The sequence below is a fragment of the Ovis canadensis genome, chromosome 3 (genome assembly GCF_042477335.2).
Source record: "Ovis canadensis isolate MfBH-ARS-UI-01 breed Bighorn chromosome 3, ARS-UI_OviCan_v2, whole genome shotgun sequence".
Classification (NCBI taxonomy): Eukaryota; Metazoa; Chordata; class Mammalia; order Artiodactyla; family Bovidae; genus Ovis; species Ovis canadensis.
In genome coordinates, this window is record NC_091247.1 from 4,080,954 (window position 1) to 4,094,677 (window position 13,724).

The window sequence follows — 13,724 nt, forward strand, 5'->3', positions numbered from 1 at the left end:
TTTCCACACCGTTCTCTTTCTCTTGGCTCCTTCCGAGACCCCAGTGGCATGAAGGTCAGGTCAGATTGTCAGTGTTCGCTCATGTTCCCTCACTAAAGCTCTATTTTTTTTTCCCTCTCTGTTGATAAGATTTCATCATTTGTATTGAACTAGCTTCGGGCTCATTAAATCTCTTCTCTCTCATCTGAATTCTACTGTGGAGCTCATCCACTGAGTTTTAAATTCTGATTATTGTATTTTTCAGTTCTGAAAGCTCCAGTTGGTTTTTCTCTCTTCCTTCTGTCTCTTGGCTAAGACTTGCAATGTGTCCATTCATTTACTTGGAGGTCTGTTGTTGCGGTTATTTAAATAACAGCTGCTTTTGTGTCTTGTCTGATAATTCTAACACCAGAATCATGTTGGTAGTGGTGTCTGATATCTTTTCCCACATGAAATGAAATTGTCTTGGTTCTCCCTGTGCTTAGTAATTTAAAAAATTCTTTGTTTATTTATTTATGGCTGGGCTGGGTCCTTGCTGCTTCGTGAGCTTTTCTCTACTTGCAGCAAGTGGAGGCCACCCTCCAGCTGCAGTGCATGGCCTTCTCACTGTGCTGACTTCTCCTGCCGTGGCGAACGGGCTCCAGAGCATGGGCTTCACGGTTTCGGCTCCCAGACCCAGCTGCCCCGCGGCATGTGGGATCCTCCTGGACCAGGGGTCGAACCTGTGTCTCCTGTATTAGCAGGTGGATTCTTTACCACTGAGCTACCAGGGAAGCCCTGTCCTTAGTAATTTTGTATCCTGAATGTTCAAAATATTGCTCTCAGGCTCTGAGTCCTGCTTGAATTCCATGGCAAACGTTGATATTTTTGTCTTAGCAAATGACTGGCCCAGTTGGGCTCTGGTCACGAGTTCTAGCCACCTTCTCTGGGTTGTGGTTTCCACCTCAGCTCTCAAGCCTTTGCGGTGTTGTGCAGGTCTCTCCTGCTCTGTGCGTGTGGATGCCACTTGGAGGGGCCTGGGCACTGGTCTGTGCTGTGGCTGATTTCTCAGGGAGGCTGGAAGGCTGGGGTCGGACCTGTGTGTGCGCAGCTCAGAAGTGACCAGGAGTCCATAAACTACCGTCTCATCGCTTTCCTGCGCCCCCCCTCTGCTGTCTTCCTGGTGACCTCTGGTTCCCTGGTTGTCCTTTATTTGGCCTCTCGGTCAGAAAGCTGGGCCTTGATCTACCCGGCTCTGTCACAGTCTTCCTGTGACTACACTTGCGACCAGAGCCAAGTGCTAGGAAGACAGCGAGAGGAGGCTCGTGGGGCTTTGCTGCGTTCTCTGGGCCTGGAGAGGAGAGGGCCCCTGCGCCTACGGAGTGTGAGGCCCCTGCAGCCCCTTTGTCACTGTGACTGTAGCAGGAAGGCCTCAAGGCAGGAGTGCAAAGAAGCAGAAAAGAAGAGAGCACAGGGAGGTTCCCCCACCCTCTCTGCATCTCAGGAGTCCCCTTTCGTATTGCTCAAGCCAGAAAGAGGGGCTCCCGGCCCGTCTCTGTCCCTCCCTACGGCTCAACTCAGGTTTCAGGCCACCTGGAGAGACCAGGCCGGGGATACTGGTTTTGTGGGATCTTGCAATCTGGTCTTCTTCCCCAGTTCTCCTATTAGGATACACTTGCTGAGTCCTCAAGGAGCGCCCCCTTGCATTCCATCCTATAGCTGCTGTCAGTGGAGGTGACAGGGTAGGGATGGTTTTCTCCTCCTTGCCCAGAACCAGAACCTGTATGCTTTTTAAAATATGTGCGTGTATTTTTAAAAGACGTGTGCATGCGCTTGTGTACACACATGTGCACACACTTGCTGAAACGGTGGCGAGGCCCCCATCTGGTAAGACACCTGGGCTCCTCCCCAAGGAGGCACTGGGGAAGGAGTGGCAGTTTTCACAGCCTTGCTCCGCATGGTCCTCAGCCTTGTGGGTCTAAATCACCAGAGAGCCACAAGTTAACTGCAGTTTGAGTTTCAAAGTCTGGTCTGAACAGGCAGATTGCCTCTGACTTGAGACTGTTCCCTGTGAGTGGGTGGTCATCCACCACCCAGGAATAGGCAGGTGCCCAGAGCTCCAAGCCCAGTCTACATCAGGGGGGAGACACAGGCCAGATAGTAAATATTTTAGCCTTTGCATATAGTCTCTGTTGCAATTACTCAACTCTGATGTCATGTGAAAGCAGCCATATATGATACCCAAATGAAAGGGCATGGTTTGTTCCAATAAAACTTTATTTATAAAAACAGGCAGCAGGCTGTAGTTTGCCAATCCGTGTCCTAACTGCTACTTTCACATGATGATAAAAACACTTCTGCTCTGTCTCTTCAGTTCTAAGTAAAAAGCAAACTTCCACCTTCCAGCAATATTAGGAGAAAGGCCACTTAACCATAGACTCTCATGGCAACCAAGATCCCTCGTTGTGACCCAGCTCCCAAGTCCCCTGGCTTCCTTCCGCCCACTCTAATTGAGCGCCCACCCCAGAGACTGCGTTGTCCTTCCTGCTGGGACCCTACCCCCTTCCTCAGCACATCTTCCTCCTCAAGCCCCCGTGAGCTCGGTGGTCCCCTGGGTCCCGGGCTCACCATCTGCCATTGGAGACAGAGTCTCACGTGGCCAAAGCAAGGTTGACTGAGAAGGCTGGTGATGGGGCCACAGACAGGCCCAGGGGAGTTTTAGAAAAGGCAGAGGAACCAGAGATCAAATTGTCAACATCCGCTGGATCATGGAAAAAGCAAGAGAGTTCCAGAAAAACATCTATTTCTGCTTTATTGACTATGCCAAAGCCTCTGATTGGGTGGATCACAATAAACTGTGGAAAATTCTGAAAGAGATGGGAATACCAGACCTCCTGACCTGCCTCTTGAGAAATCTGTATGCAGGTCAGGAAGCAACACTTAGAACTGGACATGGAACAACAGACTGGTTCCAAATAGGAAAAGGAGTACGTCAAGGCTGTATCTTGTCACCCTGCTTATTTAACTTCTATGCAGAGTACATCATGAGAAACGCTGGACTGGAAGAAGCACAAGCTGGAATCAAGATTGCTGGGAGAAGTATCAATAACCTCAGATATGCAGATGACACCACCCTTATGGCAGAAAGTGAAGAGGAGCTAAAGAGCCTCTTGATGAAAGTGAAAGAAGAGAGTAAAAAAGTTGGCTTAAAGCTCAACATTCAGAAAACGAAGATCATGGCATTTGGTCCCATCACTTCATGGGAAATAGATGGGGAAATAGTGGCTGACTTTATTTTGGGGGCCTCCAAAATCACTACAGATGGTGATTGCAGCCATGCAATTAAAAGATGCTTACTCCTTGGAAGGAAAGTTATGACCAACCTAGACAGCATATTAAAAAGCAGAGACATTACTTTGCCAACAAAAGTCTGTCTGGTCAAAGCTATGGTTTTTCCAGTGGTCATGTATGGTTGTGAGAGTTCGACTGTGAAGAAAGCTGAGTGCTGAAGAATTGATGCTTTTGAACTGTGGTGTTGGAGAAGACTCTTGAGAGTCCCTTGAACTCGGAGAAGGAAATGGCAACCCACTCCCATAATCTTGCCTAGGAAATCCCATGGACAGAGGAGCCTTGTGGGCTACAGTCCATGAGGTGGCAAAGAGCTGGACATGATTGAATGACTGAACAACCGCAAAAAGTACCAAGTGTACAGTCCTAACTAGCTAGCTGATCATTTAGAAGCCGAGTGTGTCAAAGCCACAGAGAACCTGTCTGTTAGAGCTCATTCAGTTAGTAACCTTTATCGAGTCCCATGTATGTTTGTTAAAAATAAAATAAAATTGAAAGCCTTTGTATAAAAAAAAAAAAAAAAAAAAAAAGAGAGTCCCTTGAACTGCGAGGAGATCCAACCAGTCCATCCTAAAGGAGATCAGTCCTGAGTGTTCATTGGAGGGACTGATGTTGAAGCTGAAACTCCAATACTTTGGCCACCTGATGCGAAGAGCTGACTCATTTGAAAAGACCCTGATGCTGGGAAAGACTGAAGGCAGGAGGAGAAGGGGACGACAGAGGATGAGATGGTTGGATGGCATCACCAACTCAATGGACATGGGTTTGGGTGGACTCTGGGAGTTGGTGATGGACAGGGAGGCTGGTGTGCTGCGGTTCATGGGGTCGCAAAGAGTCAGACACAACTGAGCGACCGAACTGACGGACTGACTGACTGTGCTGTCCGATACATCTTGTGTAGCTTATTTTATAATGATTGTTTGTGCCTCCTCATCCCCTACCCTGCTTGTCCCTCCCTTCCCCTCCTCTCTTCCCAGTGGTTTGTTCTCAGTTTCTTCCTCATTACATTCACTAGTTTGTTATATTTTTTTAGACTCCACATATAAGTGATATCACGGAGAAGGTGATGGCACCGCACTCCGGTGCTCTTGCCTGGAGAATCCCAGGGACGGGGGAGCCTGGTGGGCTGCCGTCTATGGGGTCGCACAGAGTCGGACACGACTGAAGCGACTTAGCAGCAGCAGCAGCAGCATAAGTGATATGATACAGAACTTGTCTTTCTCTGTCTGATTTATTTCACTTAGCATAATGCCCTCCAAGTCGTTCATGTTGCTGCAGATTTCTTTCTTTTTTATGGCTGAGTGATATTCCATTGTATACACGCACCATATCTTCTTTATCCATTCGTCTGCTGATGGACAATTAGGTTTTTTACCTGTCTTTGCAGTTGTAAGTAATGCTGCTGTCAACATTGGGATGTATGCATCTTTTCAAATTAGTGTTTTTTGTGTTTTTTTTTTAATGTGTATCCAGGAGTGGAAATACTGGGTCACATGGTACTTCTATTTTTAGTTTTTTGAGAAACCTCCATATTGTTTTCCATAGTGGTTACACCAGTTTGCATTCATGAGGGCTATATTTAAAAGCCTAGCTGGGGGACTTTCCTGATGGCCCAGTGGTTAAGTCTCCATGCTTCCAATGTATGAAGGCATTCCAGGGTGCTTGAGTTCGATGCCTGGTCAGGGAACTAGGATCCTATATACCATGCAGTGTGACCAAAACAAATAAAATGAAAGCACATCTGGACACAGCATGGCCGATCAGCAAATTCCATGTGCCAAGAGCTCCTGGCAGCAGAATATCTGCCTGACTGGCTGTGGTCGTGAACGTGTGGGCTGGGAGCACGCCTTCAGTTCCCGTCCCAGCTCCTGGGACCTGCTTGGGAGCCACAGTCACAGCCCTGCCGAACTGAAGCCCCGGTGGACGTGGCTCCCTGGGTGGAGGCCAGAGCTTCCTGCAGGCACTTGTCTGTTCATCCATTCATTCCCGTGTGCGCCAAATGCCAAGACTGTGAGCAACAGAGTGAAATGCCTGCTCTCAAGGAGCGCAGATTCTAGCTGTGGGGAGACAGATGACAAACCAGATGAGATGTGCAGTCGGATGTCAGCTAGAGATGGGTGCCTGGGAGGACAAGCTTCCAGAAAGAGGGCCCGGCAGATACCCAGCATAAAGGTGTGTCTAGGAGAAGGGAGGGAGGCCCCTGGGGGACCTTCCCCAGCCCAGACCCCTGAGCTGTGCAGAAGGCCAAGGGCGGCGGGGAGGCGTGCTGGGAGGAAGGGAAGAGAGGGAGCAGCCAGTGTCATGCTGTCGACGACCTTGAACCAACTGATGTGAAAGCCGGGCATCTGGATGCCGAGTGACCCCCAGAGACGCCAGCCTTCCCAGTCTCAAAACATTCAAAACAGTCTTAATTTGTGAAAGTTATTTATCTAAGTGACTGTTTCCAGGGTGTAAGCGTTCAGCCTAGACTTCAGAGGCATGGAATTAGGATGGATGGTTGGGTGAGTCTCACTGGTGAGTCAAACCCCCTGGAACCCATGACACAAAGATCCAGCCACAATCCAGACTCGGGAGCCAGACAATCATATGATTGTCTACGGAAAACTTTTTTGATCTCTGTAAGTTACTGAGTCATTGTTTCTGGGGAAAACATGATGGCACTCTGTGATTGTAGCTGGGCATCCCATTTGTCCTTGGTGATCTATAATAGTCTCTAAACACACACTTAACTCCTATAAGCCTTTCTTGAGCTTATGCAAGCCTGGCTGCACAGCTGCAGCATGGACAAAGCGTGAGACCAGGCATCTCAAGTCCTCACCAGCAGCTACATCGTTATCGAAGTGGTCAGAACACTTACGACTATTATTAATTAATCACATCATAAGTGGTACTACTCCTATTTATGTTGGACTATACGACTCTACTGTGTATCATGTTGAACACTGGGTTGAATTAAAACTACTTGTCATATTATCGTTGTTGTTCACTCCCTAAGTCTTGTCCCACTCTTTGCAACCCCATGGACTGCAGCACGCCAGGCTTCCCTGTTCCTGCAGTGTCTCCCAGAGTTTGCTCAGGTTCATGTCCATTGAGTTGGTGATGCCATCCAACCATCTCATCCTCTGTCATCCACTTCTCCTCTTGCCCTCAACCTTTCCCAGCATCAGGGTCTTTTCTAGGGAGTCAGCTCTTCACATCAGGTGGCCAAAGTATTGGAGCTTCAGCCTCAGCCTCAGTCCTTCCAATGAATATTCAGGATCACAGCATCGTCATGGCAAAGGGGCTTGTGTAACTCAGTGACTCTCTGAGCCACGCCGTGCCGGGCTACCCAGGACAGACAGATCATAGTGAAGAGTTCTGACAAAAAGTGGCCCACTGGAGGAGGGAATGGCAAATCAGTCCAGTTGTTGCAGCGAGAACCCCACGGACAGTATAAAAAGGCAAAAAGATATAATAGTGGAAGATAATCATCATTATCATTGGTGTTTTGGTGATGGTGGCAGTTGTTGTCTGGACTCCAAACAAAGGCTTGGGAGGCCAGTCTGGCGCCTCGTCCCCTGCACTTCCCCGTGAGGACACAATGCAGACAGGCTGTGATTACTACACTGTTGATGGTGACCACTGATGGGGGGTCTAGGACTGCGGGCCGTGTTCATGATCTTGTTTAATCTGTGCAGCAGCCCAGTAGAGGCGGGCTATCATCGTCCATGTTTTAGGGATGCAGCGTCTTAAGGCTTTCAGGGTCTTGCCCAGCGTCCCCACAGTCAGCCCCCGAACCAAGATGTTTTTGGCCCCTCTGTTCTTGTCTGATCATTACTCGGCTGTCTCTCTCCAGCGAGTACCTCACCTTCCTCTGCTTCTGTGTCTCCACTGGGCTCATATTTGCTCTCTAGAGCTCCTTCTAGCTTGACATTCTGATTCCAATCATGTCCAGGCCATTGTTACCTGCCAAGTAAAGAAATATCTCCTTTAATTTGTTTTAAAATTTCTTCTGAGCTTCCAGGGGCATCCAGTACCTTTTTCATCTCTTCCCAGTGGAGACAGAATTTCAAGAGGAAGAGGAAAGGCGCCTAATTATGTGCTCTGTTCATTGAGAAACAAAACAAACCCTCATCCAAAATAAACAGGCTTTCTTGCTTATATGCATATTCATTTGTATGGTAATTATTATTATTTAGCTACACAGGGACTGGATGGGTAATTCAGAGCACAGAGAGGAGGCAGGGAGCAGTGTTCAGGGAAAAAGATGCAATCACAACCCGCCAGGGTTGCCTTTTTCCGTTTTTTTTCTTTTCCTCTTTTTTTTTTTTTTGGTCTAATGCAGCGCTCTTTGAAGTGACCACCAAAGATATTAAAGAAAGAGAAATTAGCGCTTTGTATTGGAATTGTAGAAAGCAGGTGGGCGCTACATGTCGGGGACCCATTGCCTTTTCTTTAGGGGCAGCTGAGTTCTTGGAGTCCAAGAGTGCCGGGTGCTTGAGACCGTGTCTGTAGGGCCAGGGAAGCCAGGAAGTGAGGCAGGGGGCTCACGAAGTCTGGCAGAGAGATTCCAAACCTCACCTTCACCTCTGTAGTCACCTCCACTGTTTTTTTTCTTTTTCTTTTTAATGTGTTTATGTCTTTGATTGTGCCCACTCTCAGTTGCAGCATGTGGAAACTAGTTCCCTGACCAGGGGTGCAGCCCAGGCCCCCTGCATTGGGAGCCCAGAGTCTTAGCTGCGGGACACCAGGGAAGTCCCCCTGCACTGTTCTTTGGATTTTACTAAGAAACCCTTTCCCTCTCTGGCTGCTGATTCATCTCTCACAGCTACCAGGGTTTCTTCCTAATCCTTTCTTCATATTGTTTCTGGAGGGGTTGCTTTTCAAAAATGAACGAATTTATTTCTTCACTGCAGAATGTTCAGTTCAGTTCAGTTTAGTCGCTCAGTCGTGTCTGACTTTGCAACCCCATGAACCACAGCACGCCAGGCCTCCCTGTCCATCACCAACTCCCAGAGTCCACCCAAACCCATGTCCATCGAGTCAGTGATGCCATCTAACCATCTCATCCTCTGTCATCCCCTTCTCCTCCTGACCTCAATCTTTCCCAGCAACAGGGTCTTTTCAAATGAGTCAGCTCTTCGCATCAGGTGGCCAAAGTATTGGAGTTTCAGCTTCAACATCAGTCCTTCCAATGAACACCCAGGACTGATCTCCTTTAGGATGGACTGGTTGGATCTCCTTGCAATCCAAGGAACTCTCAAGAGTCTTCTCCAACATCACAGTACAAAAGCATCAATTCTTTGGCACTCAGCTTTCTTTATAGTCCAATTCTCACATCCATACATGACCACTGGAAAAACCATAGCCTTGACTAGACGGACATTTGTTGGCAAAGTAATGTCTCTGCTTTTTAATATGCTGTCTAGGTTGGTCATAACTTTCCTTCCAAGGAGTAAGCATCTTTTAATTGCATGGCTGCAATCACCATCTGCAGTGATTTTGGAGGCCCCCAAAATAAAGACAGCCACTATTTCCCCATCTATTTGCCATGAAGTGATGGGACCAAATGCCATGATCTTCGTTTTCTGAATGTTGAGCTTTAAGCCAACTTTTTCACTCTCCTCTTTCACTTTCATCAAGAGGCTCTTTAGTTCTTCTTCACTTTTTGCCATAAGGGTGGTGTCATCTGCATATCTGAGGTTATTGATATTTCTCTCGGCAATCTTGATTCCAGCTTGTGCTTCTTCCAGCCCAGCGTTTCTCATGATGTACTCTGCATAGAAGTTAAATAAGCAGGGTGACAAGATACAGCCTTAACGTACTCCTTTTCCTATTTGGAACCAGTCTGTTGTTCCATGTCCAGTTCTAAGTGTTGCTTCCTGACCTGCATACAGGTTTCTCAAAAGGTAGATCAGGTGGTCTGGTAAGCTCATTTCTTTCAGAATTTTCCACTGTTTATTGTGATCCACACAGTCAGAGGCTTTGGCATAGTCAATAAAGCAGAAATAGATGTTTTTCTGGAACTCTCTTGCTTTTTCCATGATCCAGCGGATGTTGACAATTTGATCTCTGGTTCCTCTGCCTTTGAACAGCTTGAACATCTGGAAGTTCATGGTTCACGTATTGCTGAAGCCTGGCTTGGAGAATTTTGAGCATTACTTTACTAGCTTGTGAGATGAGTGCAATTGTGTGGTAGTTTAAGCATTTTTGGCATTGCTTTTCTTTGGGATTGGAATGAAAACTGACCTTTCCCATTCCTGTGGTCACTGCTGAGTTTTCCAAATTTGCTGGCATATTGAGTGCAGCACTTTCACAGCATCATCTTTCAGGATATGAAATAGCTCAACTGGAATTCCATCACCTCCACTAGCTTTGTTCATAGTGATGCTTCCTAAGGCCCACTTGACTTCACATTCCAGGATGTCTGGCTCTAGGTGAGTGATCACACCATCATGATTATCTGGATCGTGAAGATCTTTTTTGTGCAGTTCTTCTGTGTATTCTTGCCACCTCTTCTTAATATCTTCTGCTTCTGTTAGGTCTCTACCATGTCTGTCCTTTATTGAACCCATCTTTGCATGAAATGTTCCCTTGGTAGCTCTAATTTTCTTGAAGAGATTTTTAGTCTTTCCCGTTCTATTGTTTTCCTCTATTTCTTTGCATTGATTGCTGAAGAAGGCTTTCTTATCTCTCCTTGCTATTCTTTGGAACTCTGCATTCAAATGGGTATATCTTTCCTTTTCTCCTTTGCTTTTTGCTTCCCTTCTTTTCACAGCTATTTGTAAGGCAGAATGTTCACATGATTCAAAATTCGAAATGTTCCCAGTCTTCCTCAAACCCCTGTCCCCCAGCCACCTGGCTCCCCTCCTGGAGAGGTGTTGATATTCTGTGGACAGCATGTTCTTCAGAAGATTATTTTATACTTAGAGAAGTACAAAGTGGACTTAGAGAAGTATAAAAGTATGAATGCCAAAGAAGCATTTGTCTTTATTTTTTTTTGAGTTATGGTACCAGTTTGTTTTTTCATTTTTTAATTGGAGCATAGTTGATTAACAATGTTGTGTTAGTTTCAGATCTACAGCAAAGTGATTCAGTTATACATACATGTATATTAATTCTTTTTTAGATTCTTTTCTCCTGTGGGTTATCACAGAGTATTGAGGAGAGTTCCCTGTGCTACACAGCAGGTCCTTGTTGGTTATCTGTCTTGTATGTAGCTGCGTGTTTATGTTCCTCCCAACCTCCTGATTTATCCTTCCCCCCACGTTTCCTCTTTGGTAACCATAAGTTTGTTTTTGATATCTGTAAGTCTGTTTCTGTTTTGTGAATAAGTTCATTCGTATGATTTTTAAAAATTAGATTCCATCTATGAGTGATATCATACAGTGTTTATCTTTCTCTTTCTGAGTTACTTCAGATAATCTCTAGTCCACCCATGTTGCTGCAAGGGGCATTATTCCATCCTTTTTTATGGCTGAATACTATTCCGTTATGTATACATGCACACACGCCGCATCTTCATCCGTTCCTCTGTTGATGGACAGTTAGGCTGCTTCCTTGTCTCGGCCATTGTGAACAGGGATGCAGTGAACATTGGGGTGTATGTATCTTTTTGGATTATGGTTTTCTCCGAATATATGCCCAGAGTGGGACTGCTGGACTGTGTATATATGTGTTAATTACTCAGTCGTGTCTGACTCTTGCAACTCCATGGACTATAGCCCACCGAGCTCCTCTGTCCATGAAATTCTCCTGGCAAGAATACTGGAGTGGGTAGCCATTCCCTTCTCCAGAGGCTCTTCCTGACCCAGGGATCGAACCCAAGTCTCCTATATTGGCAGGCGGGTTCTTTACCACAGAGCAACCGGGGAAGCCCCTGGTGTGATTGCATTGCGTCATCTAAGACTTCACCTTAGCAGATGAGAGAGAAAGAGTGTCCTTGCTGGCCACTGTGTTGGAAAAGCCTGTGGGGGCCTCCTGGAGGACTCAAAGGCAGTCTCCAGCCTCCAGGCAGCAAGGAACTAGAGCCCTCAGTTGCAAAGCAGCATGGAAGGAAATTCTTCCACATCCTGAGCTTGGACACAGTTGGATTTGGAAGCAATTCTTCCCCAGTTTGGCCTCCAGATGCAAGCGCAGCCCGCTGACACCTCGATGGCCAAGACACCAGCAGAGAACACAGCTCAGCAGTGCTCAGCCTCCCCATCCGTGGGAACCCTGGGGTGAAGGAGTGGTTTTAATCCCTAAGGCTGTAGTCATTTGTTACAGAGTAACAGAAAACGAACACACCCACGTTCTCGCATTGAGATAGCCCACCACTCCTGCCTCATAGCTGGCCAGCTGCTTCTTAATTCTTATTGTCAGGGCAGAGTCCCTTCTTCAGGCAGACTGTTGCATGAGCCCACAGCACCCTTCTCTTCTCTGTGAGTTCTGTGAAGGCAAGGTCCCGTCCGTGCCAGTCACCACAGAATCCCACAGCAACTCCCGTGGTACCCGGGTACAGACTCAGGAAATATCTATGAAATGAATGAACAAAGGAATGCCATTCACGTAATTCCATGAAATCTGTTCCCAACTTGCTGTGAAGGTGTTTAAAATCCATCGAGCCTGCTCCATGGAATGTGAATGTTCTGGTCTTGTCGGTAGGAATAGACGATTCCGTCTGAAGATTATTTTCCATTATCAGCGCTTTCAAGGCTCATGTTTGGCCGTGGTCTCCTCTGGCTCAACCAGGCTCGGGGTTCCAGTGTTTGGAACCTGCCTTCGCTTGGGGCTTGACATCTTGTGCTGAGGCTCCCTGTGTCTTCCTCCTTCTCTCTAATCACCTGTGACAAGGACAGACCACCCAGACACTTGATTTTGAAATAGTAAATAACAGCATTTCATAGAAGTCGCTGTGCCTGGTGGATGAATTTCAATCTGTCTCACCAACTTTCTTAAAAACAAATTTCTTGAAAATATTCGTGCCTAAAACCTTTTCTGAAAGGGGAAACTGAGGCCCAGATGGGGGAAGGGGCTTAGCCTAGATGAGGGGACCCGTGGCCAGGACAGGTGTGGACCACCCCTTCTCCCGGCTGCCAGGCCGGGCTCTAGCCCAGGATTCAGTGACCTTGTGCCGGCTCTTTGACAAAGGCATGTCCACGTCCCCAGAACCAGACCGAGTTGGAATGTGACCGTCTAGACGTATCTGGCTCAGGAGGGAAAGAAGAAACATTTACATGGAGGGTCAGCCGCCTTCCCCAGCTGTGGGGCGGGAACGGCTGTGATCGATTGTAAAGGCTCATCAGACAGTGGGCGTTTCATCACCCCGAAAAGGCAGAGGCCTCCGCAGACGGCTCATGTCCACCTCTGCTGGCCCTCGCATACCTGGGCTGGGGGCGGCAGCAGGACCCTGCCCCGGTGTGGCTGGGTGTGGGGCCCCTGGGGCTGCAGGCAGGCCGAGAGGGCTCTGGGGGGTGCAGCCAGTGTACAGCCCCGAGCCCGGCCCGAGGCCCACGAGGCAGGGTTACCTGCTTTCCTGGTGAGGTGAACGGATGAGAGCAGCAGGAAGCTGCCTCCTCCACGGTCACCCTGGGCGCTAGGGCGGGGCCTCTGCTCTCCGGGTCCAATGGGCTCCAACCCATCAGTGAGCCCGCAGCGTGATTCCAGAATTGTTCTGGTGAGTTCTGCAGCGTCCCACACCTACATGGATGAGAGCTAGCAGTTAATTGTAGTGCCTGGGGGTGAAACAGCGACATCTCAGAGCCAGCTGGATCCTCCCCGCCCCGGCTTCTGTCCACATGCCATGGCTTTTCTTCCCTCCTCTGAGCTGCCACGTGGGCTGGAGTTCCAGGGCTCCGCAGGTTACGGTTGCTTCTTGCCAGGCGTCAAGCTGGAAGCCCCTGCAGGCTGGGCCGGGCTGGGCAGCAGCCTTTAGTGGGAGCGAGGCGGGGGTCAGCATGCTGGGGGCTCCCATGGCGGCCAGTGCCCTCCACAGCCGTGCTCCATGTCACAGGACCTCTCCTTTCCGTTTCCCAAACCAGGGTGCTCAGAGTCCCGCCCACCGAGTGGATAGCCCACCCTGATAGCACAGACTCACCTGCTGTATCTGTGTCCCCCCCGGGGTGGCCAAGTAGAGGCCTGCGTTCAGGGTGCTGAGTTCTAACCATCATCTCCTCATCCCCAGCCCTGGGTCAGGAAGTCTTCCCAATGCCCCTACCAAAAGCAGAGGCCCAAAAAACAGAACCTGTCCCCCCAGGACTGTGGTTAGTTCAATGGAATGGAGCCAGGCCCTGACTTCAGTGAGTTCAGAAAATGCCACCTTGCCCCAGGACTCGTCGGCCTCTGGGAGGGTGGCGAAGATCAGGAAGAAGGCAGACGAAGGCCAGACCCAAGCCCCGCACGGGTGCTGGAGCCACAGCGGGTCCATCAGGAGGAAGGTACATTCGCAGTTCACCAGC

The 13,724-nt window shown here is 48.5% G+C and overlaps 1 protein-coding gene across 6 annotated transcripts in view; it reads left to right on the forward strand.

Annotated features, from left to right (window-relative positions):
• Positions 1–13,724, forward strand: part of AK8 (adenylate kinase 8) — a 133,894-nt gene that overhangs the window by 23,307 nt on the left and 96,863 nt on the right. The gene's annotated exons all lie outside the window — the stretch shown is intronic.